Source organism: Poecilia reticulata, chromosome 6 (assembly GCF_904066995.2).
Source record: "Poecilia reticulata chromosome 6, P_reticulata-male-v2, whole genome shotgun sequence".
Lineage (NCBI taxonomy): Eukaryota > Metazoa > Chordata > Actinopteri > Cyprinodontiformes > Poeciliidae > Poecilia > Poecilia reticulata.
This window is the reverse complement of record NC_088835.1, coordinates 26,763,592-26,783,801: the sequence shown is the minus strand read 5'-3', so window position 1 is coordinate 26,783,801 and position 20,210 is coordinate 26,763,592. Positions and strand designations below refer to the sequence as shown.

Sequence of the window (20,210 nt, the reverse complement as noted above, 5' to 3'; positions counted from 1 at the left end):
AAATACTGGGAGGTTGATGGTAGGAACAGTAAACCTGGGCTGATGAGGAAACTGATTACAGGTGTGAGGAGGGAGTGAAAGCAGAATGAGGAGGAGAAAGAGAAAATGACAGGGATGGGAGAGTAACACGGGGGGAACAAGCAAAATGCAAACACTAAGGAATAATCAGACCAAACAAACCTAATAAAACCAGAAACAAGAAATAAACATAACTACAATCACTAAGGAAGGACAGAAGTGGAAAACAAGGCAGAACTAAACAGAAGAAACTAAGGAACAACAAAAATGACAAAAATAAAAAATGTAGGGCAATGAGAATGTGGCCCTACATTCTGGTTCTGGTTCTGTTCTGCATCCCCAGAACCAAAAACAGATGAAACACGGAGGCCCTTGAAATCTACTTTAAAAACCCGCCTATTTGCTTTTGAAACATAATCACTTAAAAATTAATCAACCATCTGAAGTGTAACGAAGCCAAAATGTAACATTTCAATTGTTGAATGTTTGTTCTATGACTGCATTTTTGTGTTTTTATGGTGTAAAGCACTTTGAAATGCCTTGATACTGAAAGGTGATATACAAACCAAATTTGATTGATTGATTTGATACATTCTGACACTGTAGGGCCATAGAGTGACTTTTTATGGTGAACTGCTTAGTGTTACTGTTTGTAGCACTGTGACCTCACAGCCAGGACGTCCTAAGTTTGAGCTGAGTCTTGCTGTGGGTACTTCAGCTTCAGCTTACAGGAGATTCTTCATACCCACAGCAGTCCGCACCTACAACTAATTACAAAAACCTTTATGATACGAGTTGCAACTATTATTAACCCTTTCATGCATAGTGGTCACTACAGTGGACTGCTTTCTAAAAGCAATTTTCTTGTGCTTCTCGTGGGTTTTTATGTTATAAATGCACACAGACCACTGAAGTGAACATTAATGCATCATAAAATACACTATCAACTTCTGGCCATCAGCTGCAAATGCAAGAAATAATTTTTTGTTAAATCCAATATGGCCGACAGACAACAAAGCATGCCAACCGACCCGGTCTCTCCTTCTACTGTAGACGACTCTTGCAGGTGAAAAAAATATTGTGACATCAGATAACCCCTAAAGAACAATACTACTGTATTTTTCAAATAACAACTTTGTATTTGGAGAAAATTACAATTGATCACCTAAAAAAAAAAAAAAAAAATTCCTACCGTTCTTTTTAATGCCTTAAGAAAAAAAAAAGAAAGAAAAGAATCCTGACACAATGCATCATAATTCATGCATGAAAGGGTTCATTTCTTTTTTTTCTGATCTGATTTGTGTTTACACTTTTTTTTTCTGTGCGCACTTGTTTTCGTTTTACGGTAGGAGCAGGCGCGTTTGTCCCCGCTCACTGCTGTGTTGTATTACGGCAGTGTATTGTTCACTGCCTCTGACTGAAAGCACGGAGCGCCTCCACGAGCTTCCCCACAAACTGCTCACCACAATCCCGGTGAACACGGCTAACGTTCCCGTCGATCAAACTCCGGATCCCGCCTCGCTCCCCGCCGTAAGTTACTCTTTCTCACACTCCGTTTGTTTTCGCCGTGTTCATCGCTCTCTTTACGTCAGACCACACTTTTAATTTGTGATGCTTCGCGCTTTGTTTCTTATCCGTCCGCATCTCTGTGGTTAAATATTAAACTGCTCCCTTTAAAATGTAACTAATACGGGATGTTTATGGCTGGAAAGTCGTTTAAAGGTGGTTTTATTTTCACCAGGTGCTCAGAGTTGTCTGTTTTTGCTCATATAATTTCTTTTGAATGGAAAGTATCAGAGTAACACAGCTGGGTGATGGAACTTAACCGAGAGCAGTGAGGGAGGCTGCGTTTGATTTTTCTGAATTTCAGCAGCAGATTATCGATAATTACCAACACGCACAACACGGACCATGTTCTCCACGGTGCTATTTTTATAGCTTTGCTCTGAATAAACGCCTGAGCCGCCTCAACCCCCCCACTCCACCCAACAAGTGTGAAGTTATAATGGAGCCAAGGTAAAAATATTACCGGGGTACTCATCATTTTCATGCCCAATTAAAGTCTTTCCTGTTTCTCATTTCATCTCTTCTGCTTCATTTATACATGTTTGGGTTAAAAGATGAAAATAACCAAGCTTGCTAGTGCAGTAGAAACTAAAAATAAAACTGAATACTAACTACTTTTTATCTGATTCATGGTAGCCAATAAGCTGCATTTAAAACAAAATTGTGACCACAGCTCTGCTTAGCTTTGCTGCTGCGGCGTTTATGTTAAAATGACATGATCTGTGTACGTTTCTGCCACTTCCCCTCCTAAACTTTGCTTAAGATGACCCTTAAATAAAACAGACAGGACCATACATTGAGTCCAGGGTTGGGAGTGGTAATTCAGGCTGTTTTGTGAGTGTGCAACAGTTTTTCTCCCCAACCTTTGGTGTGTCAAGGCTTGTTCGTTCATGTTGTCAGGGAAGATTTCAAATCTGTTTCCAATGGGCCGATCTTTTTGGCGTTTTCTTCCTGAGTTTTTTTTTTTTTTTTGTTGCTAAGGTAATTTTATTTACATAGCACATTTTCAGCAACAAGGCAATTCAAAGAGCTTCACATGAATTGGAAGGAAATACAAACAAAACCAAAAGAAAGACAAAACTGTAAAGTACCAAACTAAGTATTGGTTCCCCATGTTTAATAAGAATAAGTAGTCCATAACATATAAGCTAATAGGCAAGGTTTCCCAGGAAAACTTGCTAAGCCTGGTGGTTGGGTGGTAGTTCAGTCATTCATCCCGTCGTGTTTTTGAGTTAAAAAATGTTTAAAGTTGGCAGGAAATTTGGAAATATCACCTGATAATTATGTGTAATTGAAAGATTAATACCTGAACACCAACTATAAAATTTAAAAAAATGCAGACATTTTAAAAAGACTTGAATAAATAAGTAAAGCTTAGCCTGGTGGGGGCACAAGTAAAGCCTGGTGGCCCGCCAGGCTTATATTGCACTGGAAGAAACCCTGAACAGGAGTTTTTTAAGTTTGCTCTGGAGTAGTGAGGTATAAAACTAAGTATTGGTTCCCCATGTTTAATAAGAATAAGTAGTCTGTAATTTATAAACTAATAACGGTTTCTCTGGATCTTAAGTTTGTTCTGAACTATTGTGGTATAAAACTAAATATTGGTGAAGTATAAAACTAGATGTTGGTTCCGGTTGTTCTGGGTTGAGTTCTAGTGTTGTATAAAGCTAAATGTTGATTCTCGGTGTTTGATTCTTGTTCTGAGATGTTAAGTGTTAAACTAACAGAAGTTTCTCCAGGTCTTGCTATGATATTAAAAGTAAAAATCTAATCGCATTAGAAAACCTTAGCTGGAAAAAGAATGTGAATTTCCTTTTTCAACAACACTACAGTTATAATAAATATAAATTTTTAATGAAAAATTTCACATTGACTCTTTAGCTTGTTTTTTAAAGCTATACTTCAGTGCACAGAATGTTCTTTTCACTAATGTTGGAGGTTATTTATGAGGACTAATAGATAAAAACAACTAGAATTAACAAAGTTTCAAGTGAATTTTGTTAGCTTTTGTAAACACGATGGTGAAGAGATTTCTAAACAAGCTAATTTTAATTTCACCAAGTTCTTGAACGTCCTTAAAGGGCCATTTGTAGCAAAATGTATTCATAAAGCTACCTATTAATAAGCTGTTAAAGTATTGTAGCCATGGGAGAAATATTATTTCTTTCTTCTCCCGGGTCTTGGTGGTATAGATGGTTCTGCAGATGGATGGGCTCCCCGGTTCCACTCAGCCCATTGTCAGCCAGTCTTCTCTGGAAATCGCTCTTGATGGCTGTGGCAGAGGGTGTGATTGCTTCACAGCTCCCAACAGGATATGGAATTGGTACTTTAAAGCAAAAATAAAATCTCACTAAAAAACAAAACTCTGCTTTATGAATTGCACCCAAAATATCCGGAAGCCTACGTTGCGCATGTCAACCTATTATTAGTTTATCTATTTTACATTGGCTTTTATACACCTAAATTCACTGACGGATCAAATTGAATTTGTTTTGTTTCTACATATTTGACCAAACTTGTGAAACTGTTTGGTCAAATTGGTGTATGTGAATGTGCTTTACTGGTGCAGAATTATCAAATACATTTGTTATCTAGTTCATTTATGTCTGTCTATTTTTAAAGGAAATGTTTTAAAAGTCCATGTTTAAGGCTGTTTTTCTATATTGGATTGGTATCGACCAATACTAAACCTCAGATATCGGTATTGGTATCGGAAGTGAAAAAAGTGGATCGGTTCATCCCTAAAAAAAAACAAAACGTCTGTTTTATAGAAAATGAGCTATGTGAGATAAATGTTTTAAATAAGAAGAATGATGCAGTTCTGTCAACCAGTTCACATTTTTGCATATTTTTCTTGTTCTTCATTTCATAAGTCGTGCGATATTCTCAAGGCGGCAGTGTCTGTTCATGTCGCTGCGGTCGTGTTGCTGTAGCTTTCAGGCTTTTCTCTGGCTTGGGTTTTTCAAAGGCTGCTGTGCCCTTTTAACCATTTTAACCACCACACTGTTTTATGTTTACACTGCTCACATAGTGGTGAATGGGAACAATAAGGGGTCGTATAAAGGTACACTGCAAAACACAAAATCTCACCAAGTACTTTTGGTCTAGTTTCTGGTGCAAATATCTTAGTAAACTTGAGATAAGACAAACCAACTTACAAGTAACTTTTTAACAAGATATAAAGGCTGATTTTAAGCAGCTAATTCCTTAATTAGGGCTGTGTAATAATAACGATTTTGCGATATATATATCGATATTTTCTTTCCTGGAAAAAAATCGATATTCATCCACAAGTATCGTAACATCCAACTGTCACCTTGCTCACTCACTGCTTGCTTCGCCGGGAGAGTGATTAGGTCATCAGGCTTAGACAGATTCCTTCAGATGTTAAGTGTCAAGGTTTTAAAAGGTATCAAACTATTCAGAGCAGGTACTTGGTTCACTTTATTTACTTTACAAATGCATGTAAGCTACAGTTTGTACTGTTTCAATTAAAAGAAACATGTTTTCTCACCACTTCTTTGATTCATTTTGTCCAGCTGTCGACTTTTAAGTCTGTGTCCAACCAGAGCCAGGTATTGTGTAGTTGGTGCTTTGAATCAGTTTTCAGTTAAATTAATTCAATCCACTCTATAACAGTCACAAAATGTCACCAAAATCACTCTGTCCCTCTAAAATCTTTCAGAAAATCGCAAAAGTGTATTGAATTGTATAGCTTGCTGAATATCGCAATATATATTGTATCGTGAGCAGAATATTGTGTATGGTATCGTGAAATTATTGTATCACTACAGCCCTATCCTTAATATTGATGAAAAAGTACTAGCTTATGTCACTATCAACGAGCGTTTTGCCGTTACCTAGCAACCCCAGCCACGACCAGGACGTCACCTAGCAACCCAGTTCTAGTTCCACTGGCAGATTATTTTACTTGCAACAAAACATTTTTCCCATGATGGGGAGCAAGGACTTTTCCATAAATATTAAACCTCTTTTTCAGGAAAGTCAACCTCATTTTAATTTTGAGTCATGTCAAAAATCTGAATGTTCTTAAAGGGCCAGTTGTGCCAGAATGTGTTGATAAAACCCATTAAATTGTTAAAATATCAATAAATAGCAGCTTTTTACAGCATTCAATATGTGTTTCTTAAATCTTTTCACACTGATCAGTTCATGTCTTTTGATTCCTTTTTTTTTTCCAAATCAAAATCAGAGATTTTGTGATGCTAATTTAGAAATATTTGTAAGGAATTTTTTTTTTTTTTACAATATTTGCTCTAATGTATGATGTTAAATGTGACTTTTATCAATCACTGTATTGGTCACAGATATAACCTGACATCAAGCAGTCACTTAAACCCAAAGTTTTTGTCCAATTTTGAGAAAAATGTCAGTAGAATTGGGAAAAGAAAATGGGGGGGATCTGTTGATTTTTTTTTTTTGTGTGTGAATTTTACGGATTTGTGAAAAACTGGTGGGACTTACTGATGTAATTTGGAGTCTTGAGGGCCACATAAAAGTCTACGACGTCCCAGATTTGCCCCCGGGCCTCGAGTTTGACATATGTGCCCCATTTCTTGGTGAAAAGTTACTTCTAAGTTATTTTGTCTAATTTCAGGTTTACTTGTATATTTGCACTAGAATTTTGATCAAAAGTACTTGATTTGGTGTTTTTGCAGTGCACCAGGCTGGACTCGGCTGGTGACATTTTTTGGCTTGTTTTCTCTCCTGGTTCGGCTTATTAAATTCACATTTCGTCACCTTCAGAAACCCTGTAAACGACCTCCCAGCTTTTATCCCAAGTTTCCCTCTAATGGCGCTAACAAGCTTAGGAGTGCCAGACAAATGGAAATGTATCATGACCTCACATTTGCTGCACAAAGTCCTGCATGTGGGCATTGCAGCACACGGGATTGAGGGTTAGGCCTCTTGAGGCAGAAGTACCCCTCTGAGAGTTACAGTAAGCCGTATAAATGGAGATGCGTCTCTGTTTGCTTGGTTGTGATGCAGCCTGCAGGACTGAACTCGGCCTCAGCGGGTCTCGGGGGTCCTTCACACTTTTTGTTGACCTGGATGACAAGAGCAGATGGAAAACCCCTTTCAGCTGTAGCTCCTTTTGAAAAGACACGGTGCAGGAGCAACACAGTGGACAGATGCTAAGCTAAGTAAATGCTGTGGTTTAGGAATATAATCTGTTTTTCTCATACCACATCTGATTTTAATAAACAATTTTCATTAAAAAAATGTACAAAAACGTTTATTTAACAAAAAAAAGAAAAGCTTTTTAGTGTTTTTTTTTATTTACTGAAAAAAATGACAAATTATAGAAAATATTTTCACGAAGTGGTTTTTATTTCAATAATTTTTTATCTGAGTTGTGTGGTGGTGTCTTCTGGTCAGGCTAAAATGTTTTTATTTAAATACAGGAATATATTAGCAGAGGATCTCAATGACTCGACTTTTATTTTGGTAAATCACTGGAGCTGAAATTAAATATGTCTTGGTTACTTTTTATTTTCTGCAATTTTTAATAATTTCTTCTTTGCATCAAACATAATTTTGGTTTAATCATTTTTCTACCTGTCTCGGGAAGCACTTTGCTCAGCTGAGGCTGTTGTAAATGTAAAATGTAAATAAAATTTTACTTGACTTGAGAATAAACACTCAATATTACCAGAAGATCATCTTAAAATTATGATGATAAAGTCGTACTGATGAGAGATAAAAAGCTTTGATGACGTCTGATATGTTCAGTCTATGTGGTTATTTGTTCAAAACAGATTTGTTTGCTCCAGAGTCTCAATATTACTCATAATTAATTGATGCCCTTATGTTTAAAATAATGAGATGATTTATTATTATTTTATCTGTGAAATTCACTATATGCTCGACATTTCTCACTTTATCTGTTGTTGTTTATTTTATTCTCATAACTGTATTTTTTGTAACATGAGTTAATTCTCATAATTAAGAAATAGTTTGGCTCTGATCCTTCATTGTTGAGTTAATGTGACAAACTCTACATTTAATGGTTTAAACTCCTAATCAGGACCATTAGCGGCAGTGTAAATGTATTTTCTCTTGTTTCGGAGCCACAGTTCTGTGGGAATCATTTCATCTCTTTTCTGTTATTCTGCCTGTTTAAACAGATTTTTATAGCTATAAATTATATGCATTTCATGACTACGTAGACTCTTATTGATTTATGTTAAAAATAATCTCTTTTCCTTGAATTTTGTCTGATTTGAGTATGATGTGCTAAATAGTTCTTGGTAATCTGAACTGTTCTACATTTATTTATTTGTATCAGTTTTTCTTGAGGGCAGAAAAACTTTTTAAACACTTAAACCAATCTATGAGTGAATTTGGCAGATTATTTATCCTGTGCAGCTGTTTTTTCAAACTATTAAAAATCTCTTTATGGATTCATTAACTCTTCGTTTCTGTTGGTATTTGTTTGGTTCACATCTTTTTTGGAGACGTCTGTAAATTACTAAAGTAATTGCAAATATGAAGATGTTGTTTTTTGATGCGTTTAATCAACAAAGAACTTGTCTAAAAGGCTTGCAGTCATTTGAAATGTGCAGCACTCAGCTGTGTTTTGCAGTCTGCTGGGGTTTGTTTTGAGTCTGTTTGTTTTCATACTTTCACTGGAATATCGTCATTGTTTTGGCTGCTGGCTTGTTTGGCTCTGCCAGACGCTCAACTTTCTTCTGCAAAAGCTCTGCAAATGGGTTTTGTCTTTTAAATGCTTTACTCTCCAGAGACTAATGGCGTATTTTGATTTTAAAGATGTTTCTTTTGTGAAACTGTCGATGGTTAAATGAGCATGTTACCAAACAGGGTACCGGTAATAATGTCACATCTGACCTCAACTGTGATTTTATATTTTCTTTCAATCATTTCACCTTTTTTTCTTTCATTTAGATTATCTTTTTCGTATGGATTCCTTGCATGTTATTGTTTTATATCGTGAAATTTCGTGCATGCGCACAACGCCGGAGGGCAAAAAGTCGATTCTCTTACATGCCGTCCGTAGCCGCGCTGCCGCGTTAGGAAAACTCCGTTAACTAAATGAAACCTGGAGATGTTGGTATTATTAATTTATCGCATTTAGACACAGCAAAGGGAAAAATAATGCAGAAAAACCGTTAAAGAACAACTCAAAACCGCTTTTTTCTCGCTCTCTGTTTCATCTGTGCAACATACAGACTCGTTGCCATAGCAACTGACAACAACGCCACTCTACATATCAGGATTCAATACCAAAAAAAAAACAACAACACTCGAACGTTTCCCACACAAAGAACAAAACATTCTGTCCGTTACAGTTTTATGTTTTTAGGCTTGATGTTTATTTTGCGGTTATTAATAAGTGATTGTTGTGCTAGATTAGCTACCGCTGCTACTAGCTGAGCTAACATTGTGATGGTTGGTTAGCTAATTTAAACACCTGCACTACTGATAATCTGTCAGAGTTGATGTTTACGCCGCCATTTTTTTTATTTTGTAGCTGAACTGAAACACAATGAATTCTACATCACAGCTACATGTTACGGTTGTCAAAGTCAAGCTAGCATAACTGAATTATTTGCCTCTTCCTCATTATTTGTTTTCTTAATTAAAACTTTTTCCTGACCTTATCTAGTTGACATAGTGGTGAACCACTGAGTCCCCTTTTCTTTTATATATCAAGCATATATTTAAGATTTAGCACGTTATCTTGATAAGTTAACAGCTAAAATCAATGCTAGTCATCGTTAGCAAGCAGCTTTTTGCAGAGAGATGGAGATCTTGATGTCGCGCTGCGAGGGGTTCATACCATTCTAAACATTTACCTGGTTTACTGGGTTTTTTTATTTCAGTGAAAACTTTTACTGGAAGTTTTAAGATGGACACAACAAAGACAGAAAACATCTTTTTAATTGTTGAAATTTCTCCCAGGGAGCCACTCACCGGCTGAAATCCTTCTCTTTTTCTCTGATTTAATTTTTAAAATAAAGAACTCTCTTTTGCCGGTGCCTTAGTTTGAGAACATTTAGTTCCAACTGAACCAACAACTTTAGCTCGTTTTCTTTTTGACCAATCGCCTAAAATCTGTATTTAATTAAAGGTTTCTCTTAAGTAGTTTCCTACTAATTGACCTTGAAGACTGCAGATTTAAAATGCATCACACTCTTGTGATGTGTGACCATGAACTAATCTGCCTTTGGTCTACACTACATTGCTATTTTTAACAGGCATTTTTTAGGTGAGCTTGTTGAGGTCATGGAGGTCATTGCTTTTTAATCCAACATTGAACCAGTTGGAATTGAGTCCGTATGCAGTGGATTAACTTTGAGAATTAAGGGCTTGTTGCTGCAGAAGAGTTGGAGATTAAAGTGTTACAAACAAGGCCTGAATTATAACAAAAAACATTAGATTACTGTGGATTATGACTCATTTGATTATGTATTAACTACAAGCACACAATTATACTTTAATTAGTTTGAATTATGAAGTATTAAAATTCTGCCCCCAAAAAAATCCTGAAGTTTTGTATTGATCTCAGTAATTTTCTAGAAAAAAACTAGAACATTTCTGAGATTCAAAAGTAAAAACATCAGAAGTCGGCTTCTTTTAGATGTGATTTTGATTGCAAAAAGAAAAACACACACAAAAAATCACAAAATCCTGTATGGACTGTTCACACTGGACATCTTTTCAGTGTGAAAGCATGTTCAATATTACATGTATTGATTGCTGAAACAGCTATTTATTGGCATAATAGCAAATTAATGAGTTGCATCAATGCGTTCTGGCCCTTTAAGAGCATTCAGATTTTTGATGCGACCCAAATGAAAATGAATTTCACACCCCTGAAATCGCTAATATGTCTAATAACATATTCAACAATTTCACTGAACTCCAACGCAGAACCGCACAGCATTCTGGGAGATGTAGGCAGAGGAAACACTAGCTGCTGCACCCCTCATAGCTAGCTGGGATCAACTCACTCACTCACCCTTTGGTTACCTAGCAACTCATTTATTCTTTGGTTACCTAGCAACAGCCTGTTGAGTAACTGGCGCAGCAGCAGTTTATGGTTTGGCTACTGTTCTTTGTAACTGCTTAAAAATAAAAGACAGGCCTGCCTGCAGGATCTTCTTTTTTTTTTTTTTTTGTGGTATGTTTTATTGGAAAAATGCTCTGTCTGCATGTAAACTACACTTTACCAAAAACGTTTATCAAATTTAAAAATGTCAAACGTTTGAGGAGAAAATAGTTATTTCAAAAGCTGCACATAGTTCCTAATTTACCAGAAAATGCTCTTGGGGTGTAATTATTTTGGACATTGAGTAATATTTTGTCCAAGCTGAAGTTCTATCTATAAATCAGTGATGACTGGAAATGGTTTTAGTTTTTTTCCTTAGTTATTTTTGACCTTTTAAGCTTCTCACATGTATTTGTGTAATGGATTTGTTTCATAAACATGAAATCCCTAGTAGATTAAACTGCTATCATAACATGAACCTGCAAGTGTATTATTGCAAAAACACAAAATATTACTAGGTATTTTTGGTCTGTTTTTAGTGCAAATATCTTAGTACACTAAGATATTTGGGTACTAATATCTTAGTTACAAGTTAGTTACAAGTAACTAACTTGTAACTGGTTACTTGTAACTAACTTACAAGTAACTTTTAGTTATAAGTTAACAATTCTTGAATATTGATAAAGTACTAGTTACACTGGCAGATTATTTAACATATTTCAAGACATTTTTCCCAGTTTATAAGTGAAATAATATGCAAAATACTTTTGCATCAATTAAAAAAACCCAACTTTTCTTAAAATAAGCTCCTATATCTTGCTGAAAAGTTACTTTAAGTTACGTTTGTCTCATAAACTACACCAAAAATACTTGGTAAGATTTAGTTTTTGCAGTGGGAGAAGAAGCAGAATTGGAGAACAAATTCATCAACTGCTACTTTTTTCTACTGATCACAAATTCATTCAGTTTCTCAACCTTGGTGAATGAATCAAACCTGATATTCAAATAAAAGAAGAAAGCATTTTTTAATTTTGTGCAACAACAGTGAAGAACCAATCTGAGTTCATTCTGCTGTGACTGATGATTGTTGTGCTTTAAATTATTTTCTCATGCACAGAAGCAGAGCGATCTGCTTTCTGAACTTCTGCTTGGCTGCACGGCTTTAATCGAGTTACACAACTGCTTTGGTTGCATTGATTTCTCTGATGGAAAGCTGCCCTGCAACTGCATCTCTTCACAAATGATTCAGGGCAGCAATTATTTATGTGCTTATTCAATTTTCCCCCAAATTAATATTTCTTTAGATTAATGGCGTCGAACTCGGCTTGATTTTGGGCCACATCAAAAATCTGCATGTTCTTAAAGGGCCGGTTGTGCCAGAATGTATCGATAAAACCCATTAAATTGATAAAAATATCAATAAATAGCTGTTTCAGCATTCAATATGTATTTCTCAAAATAATGAACATCTTTTCACATTGATCAATCCATCCAGGTTTTAGATTTTTTTTTTTGCAATCAAAATGACAGATTTTGTTGCTAATTTGAAAATGTTTGAAAGGAATTTTTACAATATTGGTGCTAATCTATTATGTTAAATGCGACTTTTTATTAATCGCCGTTTTGGTCAAAGCTGTGGCAGCAGTCACTTAAATCCAAAGTTTTTGGCCAATTTTGAGAAAAATGTTAAGTAAATGTGGATTTTGTGAAAAACTGGAGCGAATTATTGATTTAATTTGGAGGCTAGAGGGCCTCATAAACGGTTATGGCGGGCCAGATTTGGCCCCCGGACCTCGAGTTTGACACATATGCTTTAGATCAGGGGTGTCAAACTCCAGTCCTGAAGGGCCGCTGTCCTGCAGTTTTTAGATGTGCCACAGGTACAAAACACCTGAATCAAATGGCTTAATTACCTCCTCAGTTCTCCAGAGCCTTGCTAATGACCTAATTATTCTATTCAGGTGTGGTGCAGCAGAGGCACTTCTAAAAGTTGCAGGACACCGGCTTTCGAGGACTGGAGTTTGACACCCCTGCTTTAGATGAACTCTCTATATTTCACACAGGAAAAAGTGTCTACCAGATTGAATAACATAAAGTATTTTTTTGTTTTTAAATGACTATTGGTGCTGCTAAGTTGCTCTGTATCGTCTCCCGTTTAATGAAAACGAGGAAAGCAGATGTTTTTGTGTCATTTGGTGATGTTGTGCTTTAATCAAGACTCCCAGCATCCATATTCAGAAGTAATCCTGCGGTCACAGGTTTGTTTGGACCAGTGTGATTCCCACTGTGGATAGTAAATCTGTCCTAGAAGTTAATCATATGATCCACTTCCCACCCCAGAGGCAGTTTGTGTCTGTTAAGGCTCCAGGGTGTTGATGGAGATCTCGTCTGTCTGTGGTTTTTATGTGCAGCTTTGCTGTTAAGAAATGGGTGGGAAATGTTAGTTATTGTTATTTTAGCATACAGTTTTTAAGAGTGATAGAAAATTACTTGGTAAAAATGCCGTGGTTGTTTCCACCAGACATGATCAGACGGTAAGCTTTATCTGCCTTCGTGTGACAATTTCGTGTTCTGTGAAGGAGAATACTGGAGGCCATGTTTTTTAAGAGCTGGAAACCCCTAAAGCACACGTGTCAAACTCGAGGCCCGGGGCCCAGATCTGGCCCGCCGTAGCTTTTTATGTGGCCCTCTAGTTTCTCACAATCTGCAGAATTCACACAAAATCAACAGATTCCCACATTTTTTCTGATTTTACTGAAATGTTTTATCAAAATTGGCCAAAAACAAAGTTTGAGTGACTATTGCCTCAGCCGTACTCAATGTCAAGATGTAGCGATTAATAAAAAGTCACATTTTAATCAATTTTATTTGTACAGCACTTTTCAGAAATGAGGCTTTTGAAGATGCTTTGCATCATAAAAACACAAAAATACAAAGTCAAACACACAGTCAGAAACTGAAACATTACATTTTGCCACCACAACATCACACATTAACGCAAATATTGTAAAAATTCCTTACAAATATTTCTAAATTAGCACCACAGAATCTGTGATTTTTAATTACCACAAAATCCTGGCTGGACTGATATAAAGATGTTCAGTATTTAATTTTAAGAGACGCTTATTGAATGTTGAGACAAACATGTATTTATTGATATTTTATCAATTTAATGGTTTTTATTGATACATTCTGGCACCACAGGCCCTTTAAGAACATTCAGATTTTGATATGACCCAAAATGAAGATGAGTTTGACACGCTGGCCCCAAAGGAAGCAGATGAGCATGAAAATGCAGTCAGGCCGAGTTAAAGGAGAGGAGACGAGGACGCAGAGGAGACGAGGACGCAGCCTTTCCTCTGATTAGCTGTTTACTTCTTGGGGCTTCAGCACCAGCCAGCCGACCCGTCAGGCATCGATTTGCCACCAGGCTGAGGTTGATTGCCTCGTTTGTTTCCGTGTAAACTCTGGATGGCATTTGAGCTGCATGGTAAAAACCTGATTAGCAGGCTCACATTTGCCCAGAAGTGCCTCTGGAATGTCTGGAGATGCGTTAACTAAATCATTTGTGATCGGGGAGGAGCAGAGCTCCGACATTCTTGTTTGTTAAGAGAGAGCAGGCACAATATGTTCTGAAGTAATTAAAGCCCTGCAGAACTGCTTTACTGCTCTGTGACAGCAGAAACCCAGGCTAACTTGAATTTCCAGCCTGCATGCATTCGTATGTTGGTTGTAGCTGGGCAGTAATGCGGGATGTGAACCAGAACCAGCAGAACGTTTCTGAACGCACCGTTAAATCTACGGCTCTTCCTCTGCTGCGTTTCTCTGAAATATTCTGAAACCTGAAAAAATGTGAGGGGGGAAAATTATATAAACCACAGATGTTGTGGTGTTAATTTAGAAATATTTGTTAGGAATTTTTATGGTATCTGCGCTAATGTGTGATGTTAAATGTGACTTTTTATTCACCACCGTATCGATCACAGATGTAACTTGACATGAAGTACGGCTGAGGCAGCAGTCACTTAAATTCACCGTTTTTGGCTAATTTTGAGTAAAAATGTCAGTAAAATCAGGAAGGATGTGGGGATCTGTTGATTTCGTGTGAATTTTGTGGATTTGTGAGGGACTTATTGGTGTAATTTGGAGTCTGGAGGGTCACATAAAAAGCTACGGCGGGCCAGATTTGGCCCCCGGGCCTTGAGTTTGACACATGCGACTTCAGGTTTAAATTTAACCGTCTGCCACGGAGATTTCATACAAACTGTGCAACACTTGGGTGCATTGGCGGCGTTTAATACCTGCTTTGGAAACCAATAATTTAAATAATTTTCCAGATTTTACTCGGTCAAACGAAATGTGATCGCCTGCTACAGTTCACACCGAAATAAATGGAAAACATGGTGCAAGGCAAAGTTTTCAATTGAATTATAAGTGAGATTTGACCGTTTTTTATTAACATTTAAATAGAAGTATTTAACTTTGAGAACAATAAAATGACAGAATAAATTGGTGCAGCTATACATGCATGTCTCCATGCTGTTTGACACGTTGTCCAGCTAAACCTGCAGACGTATTATCATGAATAAACGGATTAAAAAGCTGATGCCGCCCTGCAGCTCTCTGCTTCTCCTCTGGCTGCTGCAACACGGAAACATTCACTACAGTTTACTTTATCGCTAGCTTTGTGTTTACATTCCTGCTTGGATGAGACGTCGGCTCAGACCTTTGATTTTGATCCAGACGAACCCAGATGTCTCATTTATTGTTGTTTAAAGTGTTTAAGTGAATCTTTATGTCAGGGGTGTCCAAAACCGACGGATCAGAAGTAAAAAAAATAAAAATAATAGAAATGTTAAAATAAAATGAAGCAATGCAAGTTGTCTTATTATGATGTTCTTGGTAGAAATTGGATGTTTTTCATTGTAAATCAGAAATTTTAAAATTATTTTCTGAAAAGCAATTTTTAGTTTTCAGGGTTTTTTTTTGTTTTTTTGCCTTGATTAAACCAAAAGATTTGAGTCGGTCTATTTCAAAACTCTTGCTTTATTTAGCCAAGTTCAGTAAATGAAGTAAAAGCTGATTTAGGCAAAGCAAAGTCGGCATTTCAGTAAAAGTCTCTGCATCGTGGTGGTTCTGCTCTTTATGAAACAAATACTTTGTGTTATACCTGACATTTTTTATTATAAGACATTTATGTTGGTAAAAATTTTACCCTGATTAAAAATAAAAAGTTTGCATCTGGCCAAATTGGTATCATTATTGAATTGCAGCTGGGGGGGGCCGCACAAAATCACACCAAGGGCCACAAATGGCCCCTGAGCCGCACTTTGGACACCCCAGCTTTACGCCACAAGAGTTTTTTTACTTGCAAAAAGAAGCAAATTTTTTGATGTACATATCTGCCCTGTAGTTTATTTTCTAGTAAGTCGTTGACGTCCAGCTTGTTGCTTCCTCTCCTTCAGATATCATTAATTTTTAACCGTACTTGCAAAGATTAAAGCAAACATCAATTACCTCGGCTCAAATGTTTCGCTCTGACCCCAATTACCTTCTTTTTAAAAGTATTTCGCCCTCATAATGAAAGTAAAAAGCAATTCAATTAGCTTTCGTCTTCACACACCGCGGAGGTTGCAGGCTGCTGAGCAAAGTCTCCACAATTAAACTAAGTGGCTGTTCTTTTCCTGAATCTTTATGAAGGCTTGAACGCACCGTGACATTCCTGCATGAAAGGCGTCACGCAGGCGCAGAGCTTTGGAGAGCCGTCGAGGTCTGGCTGGGTCTTTCTTTGCTCCAAGTTTAAGCAACTCGAGCACCTTTTGAGGAACAAAGCATGCATCTATGCCCGTCACTTGAGAAGGTGACAGGCTACGCTTCCTGTACCGACCCTTTGCAACGTGACGTCACGCCGTGACGGACGTCGTCTTCCGCAGAAGTTTGCTTAACAGAATGTGAAGAAGCTCAGTGACTATCTCTGCTTTTTAAAGGCTCTGGACCGACTGGCCTCGGCTTTCCACGGCGTGTGTGACGCTGCGCTGTAAGAGAAACAAACCCACTGTACCAAACAGCAGGAATGTGTAACGTACAGAGGAATCCACCGTTAATCTTTGCTATAATCAGTTTCTCACATCATCACAGAGACGAACACAGACAAACTAATTTTCATCATCTGCTGCTTCAGGACTAATTCTCTCCAGTTTTACTGTGAGGTCCACAGAACCGCTGGGCGTTCAGCAGTTCACGCCTTCAGTCAAACGACAAGTATAGAGCCGTTTGCAGAGCTAATGCTCGTCCGACATTATGGCCTGAGTGCAGACTGAACGGTGAAACCAATCGCAGTGATGTGGTAAAACGCCTTGCAGGAGGCAAAGCTTCGTTTGTTTACAAGCCGAGGTAACGGCGTGTGAAATCAGCTTGAATTGTTGATGCATTAAAAACATCAGTTTTTAATGTTAAAACCCCTGTAGCGCTACATTTTAAGGCATTTCATGTTTTTCTTTAAAAAAATAAAAAAAAAGTTAACATTTTTAAGTAGAATTAAGGTTAAAGAGAACCAAAAGTATATTCTTACAGCAGTTTAATATGCTAATTTTAGTCAAAAGTCAGGTAATATTTCAGTATTATATTTATTCAATATTAGATAAAAACATAAAATTAAAACAGTTTCCCAGCAAAGCCGATAAACACAAACCAAACCAACTTTATTTATAAAGCTCTTTAAAACAACCACAGCTGATACAAAGTGCTGTACATTAAAACACAACATAACAATAAAAAAAATAAAAACTCTTACAGTTTAAAAACAAAAACATACAATTTAAAACTAGATCCTGGAGTTGGAAGCCAAGTAAAATAAATGGGTTTTAAGACGACCTTTAAAAGTGGACAGTGAAGGGGCCTCTCTGACCTGCAAAGGCAAGTCGTTCCATAACTTAGGACCCATGACGGAGAAGCCCTGTCCCCTCTGAGCTTCCTCCTGGATCTCGGTACCTCCAAGAGCAGCTGATCTGCTGACCTGAGTGACCGATAAGGTACGTAGGGGTGAAGAAGCTCAGAGAGGTAAGCCAGGGCAAGATTATGCAGTGATTTAAAAACAAACATAAGAATTTTAAAATGAATCCTAAAATATACAGGCAGCCAGTGAAGTGAGGCCTGGACAGGGGTCACATGCTCCCTCTTTCGAGTTCCTGTCAGAAGTCGTGCAGCAGCATCTGACCCAGCTGCAGACGTGAGAGCAGCGATTGATTAACTCCCAGATAAAGTGCGTTAGCAGCAGAGGATGAACAGCATCTGCTCACCTGTTCATCCAGAACCGCCGTCATGCAGCCGTTTCTCAAAAGGAGAATAAAATAAGACATTTAAAAATATCTCAATAAATCACCATTAAGCACCGTTTCTTCTGCAGTCCTTTCGACTCTGCTTTTGTCTCTCTACAGAGTATTTGTTTCTGTAAATTGACACTTGAAAGTCCAACACAACCAATTAAATTTCTTGCTTTTAGCAGTGGAAGTTCACTATTTTTTATTTTAGTGTGCAAAGTTTGACCAGACCTTCATAATTATTGGCTGCCTGTCTAGTTGTTGTTTTTGTGCTAATTGGTTAAATGTTTAAATAAATACTCTTCACCTTTTAAATCTGTTCCACTCATTTTAATTAAAATTATTGGTCCAAAGTATGCTATATGTTAGACAGCAGATGATGGGTTTTTATAGGATGAGAAAAGGAAAATATTGCACTGCAAATTTTCATTTTCTAGTAAAACAAAGAAACAATGTTTGAAAATCATGTTTACAGAAATGAGCATGACTTCAGTTTGGAGTTTGCTGAAGGTTTTAGATCCTGTTTACTGTGTTTTCTTGGTCTTACACTGCAAAAACATAAAATCTCACCAAGTAATTTCGGTCTGGTTTCTAGTGCTTCAATTACTTCAATTGAAATAAAACAAAACTACCTTTCAGCAAGACGTAGGAGCTTGGTTTAGTCCGTTTCTATACTGGTTCTTCTGGCAGATTAATTCACTTATAAAATCAGGAAATTTCTTGTTGTAAATTAATCTGTCTAGTAATTATTCATTAATATTAAGAAATTATTGACTTAAAACAAGCTTTTATATAAGAAGTTTACCTCCTGTTAAAGAGGCCGGCTGTCAAATGTCACGCCGGTGAATCCAGTTCCTGTTGGAAGGACTTTTTCTACTGGGTTTGGGGAAAAACGCAGCCGAAACGTGGCTTAAATCAAAGACATCGATTATTGAAGCGGTTTCTGCTCTGACGGTGTGACGTGTGCAAGCATTGTGTGTGTGGAGCGTCATTTTCATTTCATCCTGTTGGGAGATTAGAGCGACCGCGTCGGCTCCGGGTCGGTGGCGTCCCGCCGTTCACTACGTACGGCTTCAGATACAGATTCAGCATCACATCAGTTCTCCATTGTAGCTTCTTTGGGTTACCAATATCCCTCAGATTAAAGATGTTACTACTATTTTTATGATGTGAAAACAACCTGTGAACCTCCCTGCTCTCCACTTTTCAAATCATACCAACCATGAATTACACACTTTTCAGGAAATTTGAGGGTCATAAACACATGAATTGATATTATAAATATGTTCAGGGCTTTGCTGTTACTCCTGCAGTGCAAAAAATACTGAGGCAGAAATGGATGCAGTGCTTATTGAGAAACTTTGGCTCAATAAGCAATAAATCAATTAATCGCATGATGAATTAAAATGAGCTCAATTATTTTCATTTGTATGATTTATTGATTTATTTATCCCTGAGTCCACAGTTCGCGTTTTTATAGAAGTATTTTTTCAAAGAAGTTACATGAGTGATGATGAGTTTCTAAAACACAGGGAAACTTAATGAGTAAAATAACATTTTGCACTAATCTGATAGTTGGATAACCTGAAAAAATATCTGCTGTTGTTGAGCTCATGTGTATTTATTCAATGATTTAGCTGCAAAAAGTGTTTTTGAATTAAAAATGTTGCTTATTTTGTTTGTGGTTTTTAAGACTTTGCAATTAAAATTTTGAACAAGTCACATTTAATCTTAATTAAAAACATTCTTCATTTTCCTTCCACTTCACAATTGTGCTATATTGAGTTTGCAGTGTGTGACTTCTGAAATCAAGACAAAAAAAAAACAACTATTTGAGTTTGTAAGGTGACAAAATGTGAAACATTAACTTTTACATGACAGTCTAATAAAGATTTCTCCTTTTTATGACTTAAACGGCACAAAATGTTTGAATGACGCGTCCTCTGCTCAGTTTGAAGCATCTTGTTAGGAGAAAAATGACCCTGCATTAATTGACAACCATTTGTTTGCACAATAAGTCGATCAAGTTTGGAGTTTCAAAACAGGCGGGTTTTTGTCTAGATTTAGAGGATCTCAGTGTTTCAGCTGTTTTGCAGTTTTCTGGAAGTTTGTTCCAGATCTGCGGTGCGTAGAAGCTGAATGCTGCTTCTCCATGTTTGGTTCTGGTTCTGGACGCAGAGCAGAACCAGAAGACCTGAGAGGTCTGGAAGGTTGCTATGACAACAGCAGATGTTTAATGTGTTGTGGTGCTGAGCTGTTCAGTGATTTATAAA

The 20,210-nt window shown here is 37.1% G+C and overlaps 1 protein-coding gene across 1 annotated transcript in view; it reads left to right on the top strand.

Moving 5' to 3' along the window:
- The first annotated feature begins 1,409 nt into the window (after positions 1–1,409).
- LOC103466400 (tumor protein p53-inducible protein 11) overlaps positions 1,410–20,210 on the top strand; it is a 54,899-nt gene continuing 36,098 nt past the window's right edge. Inside the window, exon 1 of the mRNA XM_008411938.3 lies at positions 1,410–1,548. The gene's annotated coding sequence lies outside the window, so the exon portion shown is untranslated. The remainder of the gene's footprint in view (positions 1,549–20,210) is intronic.